This window comes from Oryctolagus cuniculus, chromosome 12, assembly GCF_964237555.1.
Source record: "Oryctolagus cuniculus chromosome 12, mOryCun1.1, whole genome shotgun sequence".
In the NCBI taxonomy this organism is placed as follows: domain Eukaryota; kingdom Metazoa; phylum Chordata; class Mammalia; order Lagomorpha; family Leporidae; genus Oryctolagus; species Oryctolagus cuniculus.
The window spans coordinates 116,714,787-116,736,682 of record NC_091443.1 but is presented as its reverse complement, the minus strand read 5'-3'; the positions used below and the strand labels follow the sequence as shown (position 1 = coordinate 116,736,682).

Sequence of the window (21,896 nt, the reverse complement as noted above, 5' to 3'; positions counted from 1 at the left end):
TTTGAGTCCTGGCTGCTCCACTTTTGATCCAGCTTTCTGCTAATGAGCCTGAGAAAGCAGTGGATGGTGGCTCATGTGCTTGGATCCCTGTACCCATGTGGCAGACCTGGATGAAGTTGCTGGCTCCTGGCTTCAATCTAGCACTGCCTTGGCCATTGTGGTCATTTGGGGAGTGAACCAGCAGAGATCTCTCTCTCTCTCTCTCTCTCTCTCTCTCTCTGTCTGTAAATCTGCAATTCAAATAAATAAATAAATCATTTTTTAAAAATCACCAAGAATTTTACTGAACAATTTTAAATGTTGTATGAGCAGACATCTACAACCATTGAATTATTTTTACAATAGTCAGTCTGGTTTAAACTGCTTTTCTGTGAATGTAAGAATATGTACTTGAAAAAAGTATAGGCTTGAGGAAGTGGTGATATGCTCGAGTGCTAGAGTGGAGATGGCCGAGCTTGCTCCACTGCCCCCACTCTCCCCACACATTAAGAACATTCAGCACCACCTGATGGTCAGGAGCATGACAAACAGGACTCTGTGGTGGCCAGTTACTGAATAGCTGCTCAAGAACTGATCTGAGAGGTGGTTGGCAGCCATTGTTCGATCATTATGTATCTCACCAAGGGGGTCATTTTATATGCCATGCAAACTAGAATGAAGATTCATAATAAAACTGAGTGTTGTAAATTTTTATCAAAATTAATGGGTCAGTTAGAAGCTCTTAAGAAACAATTGGGGGGCTGGTACTGTGGTGCAGCACATTAAAGCCCTGGCCTGCAGTGCTGGCATCCCATATGTGCTCCAATTCAAGTCCCAGCTGCTCCACTTCTGGCCCAGCTCTCTGCTCTGCCCTAGAAAAGCAGTAGAAAGATGGCCCAGCTGGTGCTGCAGCTCACTAGGCTAATCCTTTGCCTGCAGTGCCAGCACCCAGCATTCTAGTCCCAGTTGGGGCACTGGATTCTGTCTTGGTTGCTCTTCTTCCAGTCCAGCTCTCTGCTGTGGCCCAGGAGTGCAGTGGGGGACAGCCCAAGTGCTTGGGCCCTGCACCCACATGGGAGACCAGGAGAAGCACCTGGCTTTGGATCAGCGCAGAGTGCCGGCTGTAGTGTGCCGGCCACAGTGGCCATTGCAGGGTGAACCAATGGAAAAGGAAGACCTTTCTCTCTCTCTCTCTCACTGTCTACTCTGCCTGTCAAAAAAAAAATAATAATGAAGATGGCCCAAGTCCTCGGGCCCCTGCACCCATGTGGGAGACTTGGAAGAATCTCCTGGCTCCTGGCTTCAGATCAGCACAGTTCCAGCCATTGCAGCCATTTGAGGAGTGAACTAGCAGATGGCAGAGGCTGACTCTCTCTCTGTCTTTCTGCCTTTCTGTGACTCTGCCTTTCAAGTAAATAAATAAATCTCAACAACTGTTAGACTGGACTCGGATGGGACTCAATTATCCCAATGAGAGACTTCAATAATACAAAAGCAAAGAGGTTTATTGTTCTAGCTCGAGCTAGGGTCCACTCCTCCAATCATCACAGCAGTCTTCTGATGAGAATCCATCCCATTTCTTTTGTGGGGTTTATATAGGGTTTTCAGAGACATTCTATACATTATAGCACCATTCAGCAAATCATCTCATTCTGTGGGAAATTTAAAGAACATCTCTTAAAATTGCTTAGTAAATCCAGTGGTGGGAATAGACTAGTAAAGGTGGTTGGATGGCTCTGGGTTGATGCTTTTTAAAATGATTGGCTAAAGTATAGGGTATGAGCCGCTAGGGTGTATGTTCCAAACTGCAGGGTTTTGGGATGCTATCAATCACCTTAACCGCCTGAAAAGATACCTGGAACTTTAGATATTTCCCTGCTATCTGCTGATTGGCTGTTGCTAGGAGAGTTTATCACAAGGGGAGTTTATTTTTCTTCTTCCAGAGCTTTTGGCTTAGGGTTCAGGGCCTGGTCATGCCCGAGTTACAAGATGGAGGCCTGCTGTTCCTCCGCACGCGGAGGAGCCGCACCGGACCGGACGCTTGATGTTCCCCTTTTTTACAAGTCCTTTCTATAGTAAAGTAAGAATAAGTAAACAGCGAACTCCCAAAGCAAGAATGAGTAGAGAGAAATGAGAAAGAACGAAGCAACGAACTTCCCCACGAACTCTCCAACGCACTCTCCAACCAACCCACACCACCATGCCATCTCTCTCCTCCTATATAGTCCTCTCCACCAATCCGTGCTCTGCTACCCACACGCTGAGCGCGCTGCTCTCCTCCAATCAGGAGCAGCTCCTGCAGCTTGTCAAGTTCGTGAGAGGCAGCTGGGTAGAAGCTGTTTCCTCCTCTCCCAGCACCATATTGTGGGAGAGCAGATGTATAGAATAAGTCTTAATTCCAGTAACAGTATAGTCCGAGTTGCTCCCCACAGAGGCCTAGTCTAAAATAGCTGCACATTGATCCAGGCTCAGGTTCTTCACAACAACAAAAAGAAACAGTTGAGTGATAATGAAGCTATTACCTAAGGAGCAGTTGGTTCTGCCCATTTGGGGATTTATTCTTGGAAAATGTTTATATATGCAGACAAGGAACATATACTGCAAGTCTTTTAATAGATGTCATAACCGTGTTTGACATAACACTGATGAAAATGTGAAACACAGAAAGTATGCAAGGTGGTGGAAGGCAACATATATCCATAATTGCTTAAAGAATGAGGAGACTCCTCAAGCAGGCCGTATTGCAATTGAGGAAGATACTGATGGTGAAGAAAATGAAGATGCTGTAGTAGCATCTCTGCCCATTCCACACACCTCAGCCATCATCATCTTCAGCAGTTGACCCAGGCAGCATGCCATCAGACAGCTATAGTTGAATACAGATTCCTCTGGGTGCACATGCCCCAGCCAACACACCAGCGAAAGTGCCTCATAGCATGGGTGTAACAAGGAATACCATCCAACCTACTCTATAGACTATGCCAGCCATTGATCCTGCACTTTCCAGTACGGTTTCCCAAGGTGATACCCACCTCACCCCTGAGGAGTTTGTGAGAGCTCAGAGATACTGCAAATATGCTGGCAGTGCTTTGCAATATGAAGATGTAAGCACTGCCATTCAGAATCTACAGAAAGACCTCAAGTTACTGATGACTGACAGACAATGAAGACTTTGTACAACAGATCCACGAATCTTTGGCATAAAGAACTAACTCCATTACCCTATCTTCAGCCTATCAAGAGGACAGTTTTAAGAAAGACTTCAGTTGAATTGAATATGATGATAAAATCTGTGAATATCAGATTCCTTTTGAAGCATTCATCAGTAGCCTCAACCAGTTTTTATTGTCCATTTAATGGCTCCAATAATTTATGGGCACATAGGGCTGATGTTGGCAAGATCCTAAAAACACCCTTTGAACCCTGTTTCAGCAAGTGAAAACACAGAAAATATATATTGGAAATAAGCTTTATTAATTTAAATACATGAAGAGAATTTTTTAAAAGCCATATTTGGACAAACAGATCATATTACTTTGCAGTAAAATTGTAAATCTAATAAAAGATTCCAGAATTGTCTAGATTAGAGATTACCTTTTTGTTTTCCTTAAGATTTATAAAACAAATACAAATGTCCTAAAATGTTAGATTAACCTGAAAAAATTATGTTCAAAACACAATTTTTATTCATTAGAGTTTATAGTTGACAGAAGGAAAAGTCATTCAGTAAAGAGGTAGAAGTGCTTTCAGACTTAATATTAATAATGTTGGTTTCCCAAATGCTTTCTCTTATCCGTCAAGCTTAAGGTGAATTGGTATTTGCTGCATCAGCAGTCTGACTGCATGTCTTAGAGAATGAAAAATAGAGGTCTGTAGAGATGCCTGAAGAGTTGGTTAAGATTCTTCTCAGCTGCTGAGGAGTACGTTCCATCGAGTGCATAACTATGAATGATTCAGAAGACTTATAAGACTTAAGATACTCAATTGTTAAATTTATGAATTTTGTGGGAAATTATGGACTTACGGTGTCACCTGAATTTGCTGTGTTAAAAAAATAAATACAAAGATTCTTTTTAAATAAAACTTAAAAAAAGTATAGGCTTGTATGGAACAAGATGTTTCTAAACTTCATAACATGCTGTTATTTTAATACAAAACATACATAAGCAAATGTTTTAAACATAAATAATTGATTATAAAAGCTTGTGTTTCTAATCAAATACACTTGTGAAAAGAAATTACAATTTACCCACAAAATAATCTAGAATTTCCTAATAGTATCTAACTTAATAATGAAGTAAAAACATAATAAAACATCTTTTGTTTGTGTGAATTTAAGTACAGTACTTTAAATTAGCATTTTCCATACCAAAGGTTATTAAAAGTTTTGAAAGGGAGATAAACTCCATGAGGTTGGTAGATTTTCTGTTCTAAATTCTTCTTGTAGGTGGGGCTGGTGCTGCTGGGCAGCAGGTAAATCCTCTGCTTGTGGTGCCAGCATCCAGTATGAGTACCAGTTCTAGTCCCGGATGCCCCTCTTCCAGTCCAGCTCTCTGCTATGGCCTGGGAAAGCAGTGGAAGATGGCCCAAGTGCTTGGGCCCCTGCACCCGCATGGGAGACCAGGAAGAAGCAGCTGGCTCCTGGCTTTAGATCCGTGCAGCTCTGGCCATTGCAGCCATCTGGGGAGTTAATCAACAGAAGGAAGACCTTTCTCTCTGTAATTCTACCTCTCAACTAAATAAAATCTTAAAAAATATATTCTTTATATACTCATATTAATTACAACCTCCTATTTTAGAAAAATGAGGGTTAATGGTTTATGACTTCTGCTAGTCTGTGATTGTTACAAAGTAAAACTTCTAGTTTTATCTAGAAGATAATTCCTTATCTGCAATCACCGTATTGTAACAAAAATTGTGGTACTAAGTTAATAGTCTTTAAGTAAATTAGGAGAATATTTAGCAACTTAAAAACACCTGGCTAGAAAATTTCTTCACAAGATTCCTTGTGGGGTAACCACATGCTGAATTTCTGGTTTTTTATTTACGTGTCTCATTGTCACAGGCTGAACAGCAACAGAACACAGTATGAGAATGATGAGCACTCCTCTAATGCTAGAGACATATGTGCCCTGTCAGGACTTCATTGGCCTGACTCATCAAAAGACTCAGGAATAAATGTTTCTGTTTTCAAGAGAATTGTGGGGCTGGTGCCATGGTGCAGTAGGTTAATCCTCCACCTGCAGCACCGGCATCCCATATAGGCCCCAGTTCCAGTCCCAGCCACACCTCTTTCAATCCAGCTCTCTGCTATGGCCTGGAAAAGCAGTATAAGATGGCCCAAGTGCTTGGGCCCCTGCACCCATGGGAGACTGGAAAAAAGCACCTGGCTCCTGGCTTTGGATTGAGCAGCTCTGGCTGTTGCAGCCATTTGGGGAGTGAACCAATGGACGGAAAACCTTTCTCTCTGTCCTACCTCTCACTGTCTATAACTCTACCTCTCAAATCAATAAATAAAGTCTTTCAAAAAATCTTTTAAAGTGAATTGCAACCACTATTGCATGTTTTCTTTCACAACTTCAAGTGAACATAGCTCATAAAATAAAATGAATCATGGTTTCATAAACATTAAAGCTTATCATAGACAATTGGTACCAATGAATAGCTTCTTTTACAGTCTCTCTATATAAATAATTAATAAGCCAATTATTTTCTTCCTACTCTGCAAAGCCAGTCAATGCAATTGATTTCAAATTTAGAATTTTCAAATCACCCAGAAATGCACAATGTTAATGCTTTTGGAGCTTTATAAGAGCACAAAATATCAATTTTTAATTCTTGTACTTTTTAACATTAGAGAGTTCTAAGACATTAAATAGTACTTTTTCTTTCTAATCCATGTAAGACTAACAATGTGCAGAAAAAAATATGAGTATTTTTGTTATGCAGATAAATAATTGTGCTTTGCCTAGAATCATGCTTCAACTTTGGTTATTTTTCCTCTTCACTGAATCCAGGAAGACAAGAATCCTGTGAAACTAATAAAATGCCCCTGGTGTTCTTAAATGATTACTTTTTGGACAGGAACTTCCAAGAAACAACACCACAGTCGTAGTGAACATTTTCTGTGGTTGAATTTTCTCTTTGCTTTCAGGAGACCAAGAGAAGCCACCTGGAGATCTCAGAGAAGGCCACGTGGGAATGGAGGGGCATGCACCTCCTCTGGAAGCAGTTGTGTCTGTGAAATTTTTTGCTCATTGCAAATTTGACAGGTCTCTATCCATTGATAATGAAGAGACTCATCATAAAAATTAGTAATACAGAAAAAAATCATTGAAATTTCATTTTTTTCTGCCACAGGCAAGTGGAACAATATCTCTCACAGTAAAACAAACAGACTGTAAAGAGTCTATCCAATGTCTCTGGCTCTCCTCACATTCTGAGGACAGATCTCAGAGAACTTCTAGCTGCCTCTTCCAGAAAGGTAAATCAGTAAATAAATTATTAATAAAAAGAAAAGGAGGTAACTTTTTTTTCTGTATTTCTGGATAGGATTCCTGTCTTCGAATCAATATGTCATGATTTTTATTCATTTTTCCTTCTTTGGAATTGGGGTAGGAGTAGGCAAAAACATGCATGAAAGAAGGGGGAAAAGCTTAAAGTACTAGATTGTAAAGTAGGAACAAATAGACAAGAAGGCTGGAGGTGAAGGGGTAAAGACTAGGTTAGGGAAAAAAGCCAGCTTATTAACTCCTTAAAAAGAGAAAGGAAGAAAGGAGGAGGAAATAGAGAAGTATGGTTATGTTCTTATGGAATTACATTCTTATGCAATCTGATCTCTTTGTATTAATAAAAATAGAAATGTTTAACAATTGAAAATTTATTCCTTTATTGAATCACTACTGCCTCATTCCAACACTCTATAAAAACAGAATCCAAAGGCAGGCATAGGTTGCAGGGTGGGGCACAGTGCAAGTGGCAGTGACAGACTTATTTCTCTAATATCAAATTCTACACCACAACTTCTAATCCAGCAAAGTTCTACACATTACCCAGAATCAATTGCATAAAATAAACCACTTAGGGCAAAAGCTCAGAGAAAATCAATGTCCCCATTATTCTTTGCCTGTGAAGCACTCATATAAATTAGCATGCTGCTAAAGAAAATGAGATTATGGCCAAGCTATGTATAAAGAACATAGGATGCAAAGTCAGGAGGCAGTTTGGTGTTTTATGAGCACCCAAAGTGAACTGCAGATGAAGAAGGGGATGCATTACAGAATGGGAGCTGAGTAGGCAGCACAGCCAGCAGTGATCACCAAGCCATTAACCTGAGATTGATGAGTATTTGTGAAGTGTACAAGTGAGTTCTACCTATAACAACAGTAATTACTTTTTCTTTAGGACACAAGGCAAAACACATTTTTTTCCCAATTTTTATCTGTTTTTCATTTTATTTGAAAGGCAGGGGGAGAGGGAGAGGGAGAGGGAGAGAGATTTCTTCCACTTTCTGGTACATCCCCAAATGCTCACAACAGCAGGCAATGTTCAGCCTGAAGCCAGGATCCTGGAACTCCATGCAGGCCTGGGAGAGTTCAGTTAATTCTGAGGATACACAGTCTTCAGTGACACCTGTCTTTATAAAGACACATCTCAATACAAAATAAAACTCTCTACTCAGGACTTTAGAGATCCAAGAGAAAACTTTCAAATATTTTGCAGATGAATGCAAAACAGAAATCTGGAGACTTCTGTGAGCCAACAAGTTCCCTGCCTACCTGAGAATCAGCCTGGTCACCAGGGAGATCAAGGGAAGAGGACCAAGCAAAGCCATTTGGGACCTGTGCCCAGAGTCTTATCTCTTGAGTGAGCCTAAAGGCAGCCCAGTCATTGGGCACTGGCAGTTTTGGACCACCTTAACCCTGAAGTGGCTACACAAACTACTCAACTCCAATTTGGTCTGAGTTATCAGACTGGAAGTCTGGTCAAAGACTGCTACCCATTAAGGAATCTGGACACAGGAATGGCCAAAAAAGTACCATTAGGAGGTGCTCACAATAGGAGGCAGAGAACTAAGTGGGTAATAAATGCACAGATCCTAGACCAAGGCAACAGGCAATGAAAACCTTCTCTTTTGTTGCAAAATTTTCTTATTTTATCTTAAAGGCCTTGAGAAACAGATCTGTAGACATCTCATGTGTAAGACAAACATGGATCATTCATAATTGGCCTATAAATATTAGCATTCTTGCCCTGAACAATCAGCCTCAGGAGCTAGCTCAGGGAGGGGCAAGTAAAGGGAATTACTTCAATCTCATTTCTAGGGAAATATACATCCTCCATGAACTGCTTCTTACAAAACATTTCTCCAATTTTCCAGGAGAAATACATCAACTCTGAAGAGGCTACTTTTTTTTTTTTTTCTATAGAGCCCAACACCTGTCTTGGGAATCGCCTGTGATCCAGGTAGATGGATAAGAAAGCCAACTGGAATCATCTACTGTAAGACAAGATACTTTACCCAAGTCACTATATTTCACTCTACAGAAAAATGCAAACTGAATCACAAAGAACTCCAGTGGATTGATCCACTGGTTTCAGCAAAGGGCATATTTGCATTACTCCAGATATGCAGGCCTCTCTTTCTGTGTACCTTTATATGGACTATCTGCAGATACAGAGTGAGGGGGAAGCTGCAGCAGTAAAAATGGTCAATGTTTCAACTATAAAACTTATTTTTAATTATCTCAAATACAGTCATAAAAATTCTGCTCTAAGCAAGACACACATAAAGCCAAGCTCATCCCTTTCTCAACAAAAATTTAATGCGATGAGAATTACAAAATCTTAAAGAAAGAAATAGAAGAGGATACCAAGAAATGGAAAAATCTTCCATGCTTATGGATTGGAAGAATCAACATCATCAAAATGTCCATTCTCCCAAAAGCAATTTATAGATTCAATGCAATACCAATCAAAATACCAAAGACATTCTTCTCAGATCTAGAAAAAAATGATGCTGAAATTCATATGGAGACACAGGAGACCTCGAATAGCTAAAGCAATCTTGTACAACAAAAACAAAGCCATAGGCATCACAATACCAGATTTCAGGACATACTACAGGGCAGTTGTAATCAAAACAGCATGGTACTGGTACAGAAACAGATGGATAGACCATTGGAACAGAATTGAAACACCTGAAATCAACCCAAACATCTACAGCGAACTTATATTTGGTCAAGGATCTAAAACCAATTCCTGGAGCAAGGACAGTCTATTCAATAAATGGTGCAAGGAAAAATGGATTTCCACATGCAGAAGCATGAGGCAAGATCCCTACCTTATACCTTACACAAAAATCCATTCAACATGGATTAAAGACTTAAATCTATGACCTGACACCATCAAATTATTAGAGAACATTGGAGAAACCCTGCAAGATATTGCCACTGGCAAAGACTTCTTGGAAAAGACCCTGGAGACAGGCAGTCAAAGCCAAAATTAACAATTGGGATTGCATCAAATTGAGAAGTTTCTGTACTGCAAAATTAACAGTCAGGAAAGTGAAGAGGCATCCGACAGAATGGGAAAAGATATTTGTAAATTATGCAACAGATAAAGGGTTAATAACCAGAATCTACAAAGAAATCAAGAAACTCCACAACAACAAAACCAACAACCCACTTAAGAGATGGGCCAAGGACCCCAATAGACATTTTTCAAAAGAGGAAATCCAAATGGCCAACAGGCACAGGAAAAAATGTTCAAGATCACTAGCAATCAGGGAAATGCACATCAAAACCACAATGAGGTTTCACCTCACCCCAGTTAGAATGGCTCACATTCAGAAATCTACCAACAACAGATGCTGGCCAGGATGTGGGGAAAAAGTGACACTAACCCACTGTTGGTGGGAATGCAAACGGGTAAAGCCACTATGGAAGTCAGTCTGGAGATTCCTCAGAAACCTGAAGATAACCCTACCGTTCGACCCAGCCATCCCACTCCTTGGAATTTACCCAAAGGAAATTAAATTGGCAAATAATAAAGATGTCCACACCATAATGTTTATTGCAGCTCAATTCACAATAGCTAAGACCTGGAACCAACCCAAATGCCCATCAACAGTAGACTGGATAAAGAAATTATGGGACATGTACTCTATAGAATACTATACAGCAGTCAATACCAATGAAATCTGGTCATTTGCAACAAAATGGAGGAATCTGGAACACATCATGCTGAGTGAAATAAGCCAGTCCCAAAGGGACAAATACCATAGGTTCTCCCTGATCGGTGACAACTAACCAAGCACCAAAAAGGAAACCTGTTGAAGTGAAATGGACACTATGAGAAACTGGGACTTGATCACCCTTTGCCCTGACTGTTGATGTACAATTTAATACTTTATCCCTTTTAGTATTTTTGGTTGTTCTACTTAATACTTTGGTTGAATTCTGTAATTAATACACAGTTATTCTTAAGTGTTGAAACTTAACTGAAAAGTGATCCCTGTTAAATATAAGAGTGGGAATAAGAGAGGGAAGAGATGTACAATTTGGGACATGCTCAATTGGACTTGCCCCAAATGGCAGAGTTAGAAATGTGCCAGGGAATTCTAATTCAATCCAATCAAGGTAGCCTATACCAATGCCATATCACTAGTCCAAGTGATCAATTGCTGTTCAAAATTGATCGCACTGATAGGACTACGAGTCAAAGGGATAGCATAAACAAGACTAGTGTCTGAAAATACTAACAGATAGAATAAAAAAAAAAGGGAAAGAATGATTCAACATGAGAAGCAGGATACACAGCTGACTCATAGAATGGCAGATGTCCTAAACAGCACTCTGGCCTCAGAATCAGCCCTTAAGGCATTTGGATCTGGCTAAAAAGCCCATGAGAGTATTTCAGGCATGGAAAGCCAAGACACTCTGGCAAAAAAAATAAATAAATAAAAAAGAGGACCTAAACAAAAGATCTCTGAGAGTGAGATCCCAATGGAAAGAACAGGTCATCAAAGAAGTAGCTACCTTTCTCTGAAGGGAGGAGAGAACTTCCACTTTGACTACTACCTTGTCTAAATATGATCAGAGTTGGCGAACTCAAAATGCTTCCACAGCCTTGACAACTCATGAATAGATCCTAGGGTGATTACTGATGCCATAAACAAGAGTGTCAATTTGTTAAGGCAATAACAGGAGTCACTGTGCACTTACTCCTCATGTAGGATCTCTGTCTTTAATGTGCTGTACATTGTAATTTAATGCTACAACTAGTACTCAAACAGTATTTTTCACTTTGTGTTTCTGTGTGGGTGCAAACTGTTGAAATCTTTACTTCATATATACTAAATTGATCTTCTGTATATAAAGATAATTGACAATGAATCTTGATGTGAATGGAAGGGGAGAGGGAGCGGGAGAGGGGAGGGTTGCAGTTGGGAGGGAAGTTATGGGGGAGAAGCCATGCAATCCAGAAGCTGTACTTTGGAAATTTATATTCATTAAATAAATGTAAAAAGAAAATTAATGTTAACTGCATATTTAGGAGTGTACTATTGCATTTAATTACAGTGCTTCTCTATATTTTATTTTTTAAGATTTTATTTATTTATTTGAGAGGTCAAATTATAGACAGTGAGAGGAAGAGACAGAGATAAAGGTCTTCTATCTGCTGGTTCACTCCGCAAATGGCTATAACAGATGGAGCTGCACTGATCTGAAGCCAAGAGCTTCTTTTCTGTCCCCCCTTGGGTACAAGGGCCTAAGCACTTGAGCCATCTTCTACTGTTTTCCCAGGCCATAGCTGAGAGCCAGATCAGAAGAGGAGCAGCTGAGGCTAGAACTGCGGCCCATATAGGTACCAGCCCCTCTACATCTTATAAGCACATCTTATCTGTAAGAAAAAAACTGAAAAGTTAGTCAAGTATATCACAAACTATGTTAGAAATTATCTCTAATTTAAATAAAAAAGGAAAACCTTAAAATAGAAGTGGTTAATTTTGGCAATCTGCACAAATGACCTGTGTCCTATTATTTTATCCTTTGGAATACTTTTCAAGATTTCTTCTGACCTTCCCATCTTCCTTTGTTCCTCATACCCTTTCAATATCACTGCCTCTCTGTCCCTGCAGCTCTCTCCCTTTGGAAGCAGTCTTGCAGGCTGTCAATCATTATTTCAAAATGTTTTGTAGGGAGTGCCTGAATGGCCTTCTAATATCCCATAAATATATATTTCTATAAAACAGACAATAGAGGGGCTGGTACTGTGCCCTAGCAGGAAAAGCTACTGCCTGCATTGCTGACATCCCTTATGGGTGCTGCTTTGAGTCTCGGCTGCTCCATTTCTGATCCAACTCTCTTCTACTGGGGAAGCAGTAGAAGATGACCCAAGTCCTTGGGCCCGTGCACACATGTGGGATAACTGGAAGAGGCTCCCAGCTCTTGGCTTCAGTTCAGGGTAGCTCCAGACATTGCAGCCATCTGGGGAGTAAACCAGAAGATGGAAGACCTTTCTTCCTCTCTCTCTGCTTCTGCATCTCTGTAACTCAAATAAAATAAAATAAAATAAAATAAAATAAAATAAAATAAAATAAAATAAATAAAATTTTTAAAAAAAGGTGGTATAGCATAGTGGGAAAGCTGTTGCCTGTGATGCTGGTATTCTATATTGTGCATGAGTTCATGTCCCACCTGCTCTACTTCTTCTTCTTCTTCTTTTTTTTTTTTTTAACAGGCAGAGTAGACAGTGAGAGAGAGACAGAGAGAAAGGTCTTCCTTTTCAGTTGGTTCACCCCCCAATAGTCACTGCAGCCAGTGCACCATGCTGATCTGAAGCCAGGAGCCAAGTGCTTCTCCTGGTCTCCCATGCGGGTGCAGGGCCTAAGGACTTGGGCCATCCTCCACTGTATTCCCGGGCCACAGCAGCTCTACTTCTGATCCAGCTCCTTCATCTGCCTAGGAAAGCTGCAAAGAATGGTGCTTGTGCTCCTACTCCCACATGGGAAATGTGGAAGAAGATACTGGCTCCTGGGTGGGAGGGACATTATGGGGGGGAAGCCATTGTAATCCATAAGCTGTACTTTGGAAATTTATATTCATTAAATAAAAGTTAAAAAAAAAAAAAGAAGATACTGGCTCCTGACTTTAATCCAGTTCCAACCCCAGCTGCTGTGGCCATTAGGGGTGTGAAACAGTGGATAAATGATTTATCTCTCTCTCTCTCTCTCTCTCTCTCTCTTTGTAACTCTGCCTTTCAAATAAATATTGGCTGGCGCCGTGGCTCAACAGGCTAATCCTCTGCCTGCGGTGCTGGCACCCCAGGTTCTAGCCCTGGTCGGGGCACCAGATTCTGTCCCGGTTGCTCCTCTTCCAGTCCAGCTCTCTGCTGTGGCCCAGGAGTGCAGTGGAGGATGGCCCAAGTGCTTGGGCCCTGCACTCGCATGGGAGACCAGGAGAAGCACCTGGCTCCTGGCTTTGGATTAGCACGGTGCTCTGGCTACAGGAGCCATTGTGGTGTGAACCAATGGAAAAAGGAAGACCTTTCTCTCTGTCTCTCTTTCTCACTGTCCACTCTGCCTGTCAAAAAATAAATAAATATTTTTATTTTTTTTTAAATTTAACAAATGGCCCTAAATATTCTGACTCATCTTGACATGTAACAGGAGACAAGAAAGTTGCTGCTGACTTTATGTAGTGCCTCCTCAATCTTTTCTATAAGCAAAATACATTTATTTCTTTTGCTGTCCAAGCACTCAAATCTAAAAGAAATAATACTACCCAGTGCAACTCTGTTCAAGGCTGCTCCTGCACTGAAGAAAAGTAAAGGAGCAAGGGGCCCAAACCCTGTGTGGCCGGCTGGCAGTCCCCTCCTCACTCTGCATCTGAGTTTCTGATTAGAGAGGGAGACAAAGGCAACTCCAGATACTGCAGCAGTACACAAACAGCCTCACAGACACACCTTATGTGTGTGCAACAGAAGGAGAGCACAGAGCAGTATGCAAGGGAGGAATACATTGAACAAAAAGGAAAGGATGTGAATGGACATAGCTAAGAATTTCCCCACTCTGCTGATCATGATCTCAAGGATGTCCAGGCCAGAATTCCGTTTCACTTTGGAAAACCCACTCCATAAAGTTTTCTCCACCTAGGTGTATTCTTATGTGAGGAATCTGTCTTCCTGTGAGAGAGGGCACCACCACAGACTGAAAACCAGTCAAAAAGCAGAGTGATGGCTTTAATTCTCAGAGGTGAATGGACAACCACATCTATGAATTCTGCCTTGAAAAATAAGCTTCCTTCTGCTCTAGGAATCTGGTATAGTTTAGGGCTAAAATGAGAAACACAGAGACCAGCTGGGTCTGTTACGTGAGAAGAAAGGAAGCTTGATGGCAGCACTGTAGGTGGCAGCCTCACCTGCCATGCCACAATGCCAGTCCTCAAAATAAGCCTATTTTAAAAAGCATTTTAAATGAGGGATGGGAGAGAGGGACACTGGATTTCATTTTCCACTTCTATTTGAAGAAATGGAATAGTAGAATCCATGCCAGCCTAACACATGGCAGCTTTAGCCACTGATGACATCACAGCTTGCTACCCAAAAGTGGCAGCCAAAATAAACTCAACAAATGAGAACCAAAATAAAACAGAAGAGTTTAACCTAATACCAACAGTTGTTCAGCAGATATCACCAAGATCTTGACACACAGTCATCAGAAGGATAAAGGGTGGGGCTGGCTTTGTGGCACAGTGGATTAAGCCACCACAAAATAAAATGCTGGGATCCAATATGTGTGTCCACCCTTTAAAAAAGATTGATTTATTTGAAAGTCAGAGTTTTGGGGACCAGTGCTGTGGCACAGCTGATTGAGGCCCTGGGCTGCATTCCATATGGTCCCTGGTTCAGGTCTTGGCTGCTCCACTTCCAATCCAGCTGCCTGCTAATGTGCTTGGGAAAGTGGCACAGTATGGCCCAAGTCCTTGGCCATATATCCACATGGAGATCTGGAAGGAGCTACTGGCTCCTGGCTTCAGATCAGCTCAGATCTGGCCACTGCGGCCATTTGGGGAGTGATCCAGCAGACTGAAGACCTCTCTATCTGTCTCTATCTCTATCAGTAACTCTGTCAAATAAATAAAATAAATCTTAAAAAAAATGTCAGAGTTATAGAGAGGAGGGAGAGTCAGATGGGATGGCATTGTGGATTAGCAGGTAAAGCTGCTGCCTACAGTGCTGGCATCTGGTATAGGCACCAGTTCATGTCCTGGTTGCTCCACTTCTGATCCAGCTCTCTTCCAATGGCCCTGGAAAAGTAGAAGATGGCCCAATACCTGGGTCCTTGCCACCCAAGTGGGAGACCTGAATGAAGCTCTTGGTGCCTGGCTTGGGCCTGGCCCAGTTCTGGTCATTGTAGCCATCTAGGGAGTAGACGAGCAGATGGAAAATCTCTTTCTCATTCTCTTCCTTTCTCTATCTCTGCCTTGCAAATAAATAAATAAATGCTAAAAAAGAGAGAGATCTGCCATCTGACATGGCTGCAATGGCCAGGGCTGAACCACACAGAAACCAAGAGCCAGGCACTTCATCCGGGTCTCACACATGGGTTACAATGGCCCAAACACTTGAGTCATCCTCTGCTGCTTTTCTCAGGCCATCAGCAGGGAGCTAGTTTAGAAGTGGAGCAACTGGGACATGAACTACTGCTCATCTGGGAAGCTGGCATTGCAGATGGTGGCTTTCCCCATTGTGCCACAATGCCAGCCCCATGAGTGCCAGTTTGAATCACAGCTGTTCCACTTCTGATCCAGCTCCCTGCTAACACAACTGGGGAAGCAGAAAAAGATGGCACAAGTACTTGGGTCCTTGCACCAACATGGGACACTGGGTTGGACCTCCAGCCTGGGCCAGCATTATTCATTGCAGTCTCTTGAGTGAACCAGCAGATGCAAGATCCCCATCTTTCTGTCTCTGCCTCTTTCTCTGTAACTCTGCCTTTAAAATAAAAATTTTAAATCTTAATAAAATAAAGAGAAAGGGTGAGAGAGTGTCCACAGTAAAGTAACAGAGCAAAGCTACAGTTGTGCTGTCCCTCAGCAGCCTTCTGCCTTAAGTGGGAAATCTCTGGCTTACAGACACTGACATAAAAGACACATTCAAAACACATTTCAAAACAAGAGATGAGAGGTTTACAAGGCATATTGACTTTATGATGACTTTCATTCATTAGGTACACTGGGTTTAGGTATATGCCTTTTGTGCAGCCAAGTTAACCCAGGGTCTAACTCAAAGAGATGTACTGAGGGAGATGTGCTGCCAGGGGAGAGAGCTACAATGTCCCATTGCTCTTGTAGCATCATAAAGGGAAGGAAAAGGTCTACTCATGTCCATGGTTACAAAGAGGACAGAAGCACAAACATTTCAGAAGGCAGGAGCAAATTTCAAATATAGTTATTTTAAGAAAATAAAAGGAAGTAATTTCAGAATATAACATGGGGTAGAAACACACCATCAGTTCATCAATTCTCACAGGGATCCAGGAAAACTGCCCTGCCTACCCATAAACCAAATGTTTCAAAACATATTTTCTGATTAAATTCAGAAGATTACAGGAATCAGCACTCTGGGTGTTCAAATGCCAAATTAAGTTTTAGTTTCCACTATGGGCATATGTAGCCCAATCACTCAGAACATGAGAAAAACTTTTCCGTAAGAAGGAACATGAAATATTCAGTCACACAGAATAACTGTGCTTAGTGCTCAAAGTGAACCAACCCCAGGATAAGCACCCAGAAAACCTGTTAGGTCTTAGGGCCAGCTCCATGGTGAAGCATGTAAAAATTTATTTATTTATTTAAAAGGCAGAGTTACAGAGAGTCAGGGCACAGAGAAAAGTCTTCCATGCACTGATTCACTCTGAAAATGGCTGCAATGGCCAGAGCTGGATTTACTTGAAGCCAGGAGCCAGAAGCTTCTGTCAGGTCTCCCATGCGGGTGCAGAACCCAAGAACTTGGGCCATCTTTCACTGCTTTCCCAGGCTATGGCAGAAAGCTGGATCTCAAACAAGCACCCATATGAGATGGCAGCACTGTAGGTGGCAGCCTCACCTGCCATGCCACAATGCCAGCCCTCAAAATAAACCTATTTTAAAAAGCATTTTAACTGAGGGATGGGAGAGAGTTTGTTTATCCAAAGCAAGGATAACATAACTACTACACAGAAGAAGCTCTGGCTCCTGGCTTTGGATCGGCACAGCTCCAACCACTGAAGCCAACTGGGGAGTGAACCAGCAGATGAAGACTTCTCTCTCTCTGCCTCTCCTCTCTGTAACTCTGACTTTCAAGTAAAATAAATAAATCTTTTTAAAAAGATAACTACTAGTACTCATTAACTTCAAAAATATAGAAATTTAAGGAAACTCAAAAATAACCAAAATCATCATCTACTACACATTATAATCTTTATTTTGAGAGTCATATTAGAAAAAAATTAATCCCTCCCCCATTGAAAAAATGCACATGGGACTGGTATAGTAAGTTAAGCAGACCCTGGCAGTGCCAGCACCCCACATGGGCACTGGTTCAAGATGTGGCTGCTCCATTTCCAATATAGCTCCCTACTAATTCACCTGGGAAAGCAGAGGATGATGGCCCAAGTGTTTGGGCCCCTGAAATCAAGTGTGAGAACCAGAAGAAGCTCCAAGCTCCTGGGTTCACCTGGCTCAGCCCAAGTCATTGTGGCCATTTGAGGAGTGAACCAACAGATGGAAGACCTCTCTTTCAATCTCTCTGTAAATCTGCCTTTCAAGTAAATAAAATTAATCTAAAAGAAAATACACTGTATACAATGTAGTATTTTGGTTATTTCCTCATACAAAGAAAGCTCAGATAAACTGTAGATGAATCCTCCTGGCTTGATGCAATTCAGAAGGATGATTGCCTTCTGCCACCCTGTGGTAGACATCAATGAAAGTTATTAATGGGGAGATGAATGGGCTGGAGCCATGGCTCACTAGGCTAATCCTCTGCCTGTGGTGCCAGTACTCCAGGTTCTAGTCCCAGTTGGGGCGCCAGTCCTGTCCCAGTTGCTCCTCTTCCAGTCCAGCTTTCTGCTGTGGCCCAGGAAGGCAGTGGAGGATGCCCAAGTGCTTGGGCCCTCCACCCGCATTGGAGACCAGGAGAAGCACCTGGCTCCTGGCTTTGGATCAGTGCAGCGTGCCAGCCGTAGCGGCCATTTGGGGGGTGAACCAATGGAAGGAAGACCTTTCTGTCTGTCTCTCTCTCTCACTGTCTAACTCTGCCTGTCAGAAAAAAAAAAAAAATGGGAAAATGAATGGACACCATCAGACTGCTTCCTCATAAGGCACTTTTCCTTAAAGACATCACTGCTACATTACCAGATTATGTCTCTTGTGTGAAACATATCTCTCCTAAAAATTTTAAAGAACTTGCCAGAAACTTATAACAGAGCAGGGAATGATGTGCCAAGGACAGTGAGTTAGCCTGAGTAGTCCAGGAATCCTGTTCTTGGCTGTTTTCAAGTTCATTTTTTTTTTTTTTTGACAGGCAGAGTGGACAGTGAGAGAGAGAGACAGAGAGAAAGGTCTTCCTTTGCCGTTGGTTCACCCTCCAATGGCTGCCACGGCTGGTGCGCTGTGGCCGGTGCACCGCACTGATCCGATGGCAGGAGCCAGGAGCCAGGTGCTTTTCCTGGTCTCCCATGGGGTGCAGGGCCCAAGCACCTGGGCCATCCTCCACTGCACTCCCTGGCCACAGCAGAGAGCTGGCCTGGAAGAGGGGCAACCGGGACAGAATCCGGCACCCCGACCGGGACTAGAACCCGGTGTGCCGGCGCCGCTAGGCGGAGGATTAGCCTAGTGAGCCGCGGCGCCGGCCCTTTCAAGTTCATATTAATGTACACACAACATAGTTGCTGAGAAAGTGTCTTACAGTTGTTTCCTGGGTGTGAAGCAGCTCTTTTCAGCAGAAACACGTAACTGCCTGTCCACTCGCAAGCACTGTGTTAGGGAGTACATGGGAGAAAAGTTCAAAAACACACTGGGTTTCAGAGGAAGATGTTGTTACCCTAACAACATCTATCCAGGATTCACTTTCTATTTTTACTTCCTAGGTAACCTTACTATGCTAAATGAGTTTCACAGATTAATAATCTGGTGACAACAGGACTCTAACAGAATCTATGAACCACTCAGTTAATCAAGTGATAACTTCATTATACTGAAAGTTAGTCTATAGCAATAGTTTTTAGGGCCACATGTCTCTTTTTTTTTTTTTTAAGATGTTTTATTTATTTATTTGAGAGGTAGAAATACAGATATTGAGACAGACAGAAAGGTCTTCCTTCTGCTGGTTCACTCCCCAGTTGGCCAAAATGGCCAGAAGAACTGCATTAATCTAAAGCCAGGAGCCAGGAGCTTCTTCTGGGTCTCCCACATGGAGACCTCCCACATGCCTTCCCAGGCCATAGCAGAGAGATGGATCAGAGGAGGAGCAGCTGGGACTCAAAGGGTGCCCATATGGGATGCTGGCACCACAGGCAGAAGATTAACATACTGAGTCACAGTGCCAGCCCAAAGCCACATCTTTTACTATACTGTGTATAGTAAAAGTATAGTATACTATCTCTGTGGGGGGAGGGGAGCATATTTTCTCTTTTCTTCCTTACCCCTCCTCACATTAACACCTTGTATAAAAGCTTCCATAGACCACAGTCATTATGAAAATCTGTCATTAATATCCTCCCATGTTGAAAATGGCATGGGGTTAAACACAGAACTCAGAATAAGAAAAGTAATTTGAAGCTGGTGTTGTGGCTGAGCAGGTAAAACCATAAGGGTGCTGGTTCGAGACCTGGCTGCTCCACTTTCTGATCCAGCTCTCTGCTATGGCCTGGGAAAACAGTGGAAGATGGCCCAAATGCTTGGTCCCCTGCATCTGTGTGGGAGACTTGGAAGAATTTCCTGGCTCCTGACTTCCATGCACTTCTGGCCATTGTGACCATCTAGGGAGTGAACCAGCAGATGGGAGACCTCTCTATCTCTCTGTGCCTTTGCTTCTCTGTAACTCTGCCTTTCAAATAAATAAATAAATAAATTAAAAAGTAACTGACCCTCTTAATTAAAACCATATGGACCATAAGATAATCAGCTTGGTGGAGCATTGAGTCACTTTAAAGAACTAGAAGAGAAAAATTGCTACTTTTCTGTATTTATGTCTTCATAGCTCTCCATTTTATGAAAATCCATATTAAAGTAGCTCATTATTAACTCACACGGTAGACTTGCATTAATTTCAGTTCACTTCTCACTTTGCAAAGGGATTAGCAGCAGGTAATAATAGTTGACATCCCTAATAACATAAGAAAAAAGGGTTGAAGACAGAAATCGAAAAGCAGGAAAATAAATCAGCTACATTTCCATGGCCTCAAGCTCCAGATTGAAAAAGAGTCTGTTAATTAAACACGGAGGAGAGATCAATCTACTAAGCTACTGCACAAGCTTCACATTGCCGCTGGGAAATACAGCCAAACTCATAGCGCCCTGGCTGTCAGATGTGTCCACAGGGTCCAGCCTGGGGGCCAGGAGCCAGATCCTACTCTGATCTTCCATCTCCACCTCTCTGCTGCCTCAGGCTCCCAGCTGAGGGCCACTGGGCCCCACCCAGCTGGAACAACCATGGGGTATTGCTGGAAGCCCAGCCAGAAGGCATTCTCTGACCCACCCTAAATGAGAACTGGGCTAATTTAAATCTAGGGAATGGGACTCCTTCCTTTGCCATGCTCTCAACTGCCCTGCTTGTGCTGTCCCTCGTCCAGTGTACTGTAAGGAGAATTTGAGCGAGGCAGCCCGTGGGACTGGCCGTGCATCGGGAGACTGGGAAGCGGCGGTGGGAGACACAACACCTGGGTTCCAGCCTTGACTCTGCCAGAGACGCTCCCAGGATCACTGAGAACCAAGTGATCAATGTCTGGGAGCCGCTACCCGCCATCGCACCCACTCTCTCCCACACACGCATAGATGCCCCTTCCTGTTCTCCATACTTGCCGTGGAAACTCTCGGGAGCACGTCCCCTTTCTTCAGGACAGCTGGAGAGCAAAGCGGAAAGTGTGGGACAGGAGAAGTCGCTGGAACTTGGGGCCCACGGTGGCAGATGCAGAGGCACAGAAGCAGCGGGCGGCAGGTCTGGGGTGTGTGCTCCCGAACCGCCTGCAATTGCACTTGCAGAGCAAGACTCCCCAGGGAATGTGGGAGAACGAGCAGTGCGGCCTCTCAGGGCACACTCTGATCAGTAAATGAACTTCCTCTGTTCTCAACCCCCGGGCCACAGGGAAAGGCACGCGCATGCGTACGTTCTCCCACATGCACACGCACAGGCGCTCAGAGCACGGAAAATGTTAGAGCACCAGGTGACTCTGGGAAATGGTATCCAGGCCAGGGCATTCCTAGATAGACTTACTGGCCCTCTCCTAGGACTTCAGTATGGGGTGGGTGGAGACAGGCTGGGAACCAGAGGGTGTTTGCTTTTGTTTCCATCCCTCCTTCCCTTCCTTCCCACCCCAGATCTCGAGGGTCAGCTGCTGTTCTTCCTTTCTTGAACAAAATCTTAAGAAGTGACAGCCACTGCTGCTGAGTCCCAAATCCCGGTTCCCTCACACATGCTGTTTCCCCCAGGAAAATCCCCTGCTGCTTTATTCCTGGACAGCTTCTCTCAAGTAACCCATGACAAGGATTTCAATGTAACTCTCAGCACAGGTGTACACGGCACAGTTTAACATCTAGATTTGAGAATACAATTTTTACTTGTGTCTTTTATTTGTGGTTCTTTTCAAAGTATTTTACACCACCCTCTAATTCACCAAGTACAAAAAAAAAAAAAAAGAAAAAAAGAGAACT

The 21,896-nt window shown here is 42.7% G+C and overlaps 1 protein-coding gene and 1 pseudogene across 2 annotated transcripts in view; one reads left to right on the top strand and one right to left on the bottom strand.

Annotated features, from left to right (window-relative positions):
* Positions 1-21,350, bottom strand: part of LOC127486336 (zinc finger protein 717-like) — a 49,782-nt gene extending 28,432 nt beyond the window's left edge. The window contains exon 1 of one of the 2 annotated variants that reach the window (XM_070054816.1): positions 21,048-21,350. The gene's annotated coding sequence lies outside the window, so the exon portion shown is untranslated. Of the gene's footprint in view, positions 1-21,043 lie in introns of both variants that reach the window. The other variant, XM_070054817.1, reaches the window with a different exon arrangement.
* Positions 304-3,433, top strand: LOC127486337 (vacuolar protein sorting-associated protein VTA1 homolog; annotated as a pseudogene).
* Positions 21,351-21,896: the final 546 nt, after the last annotated feature.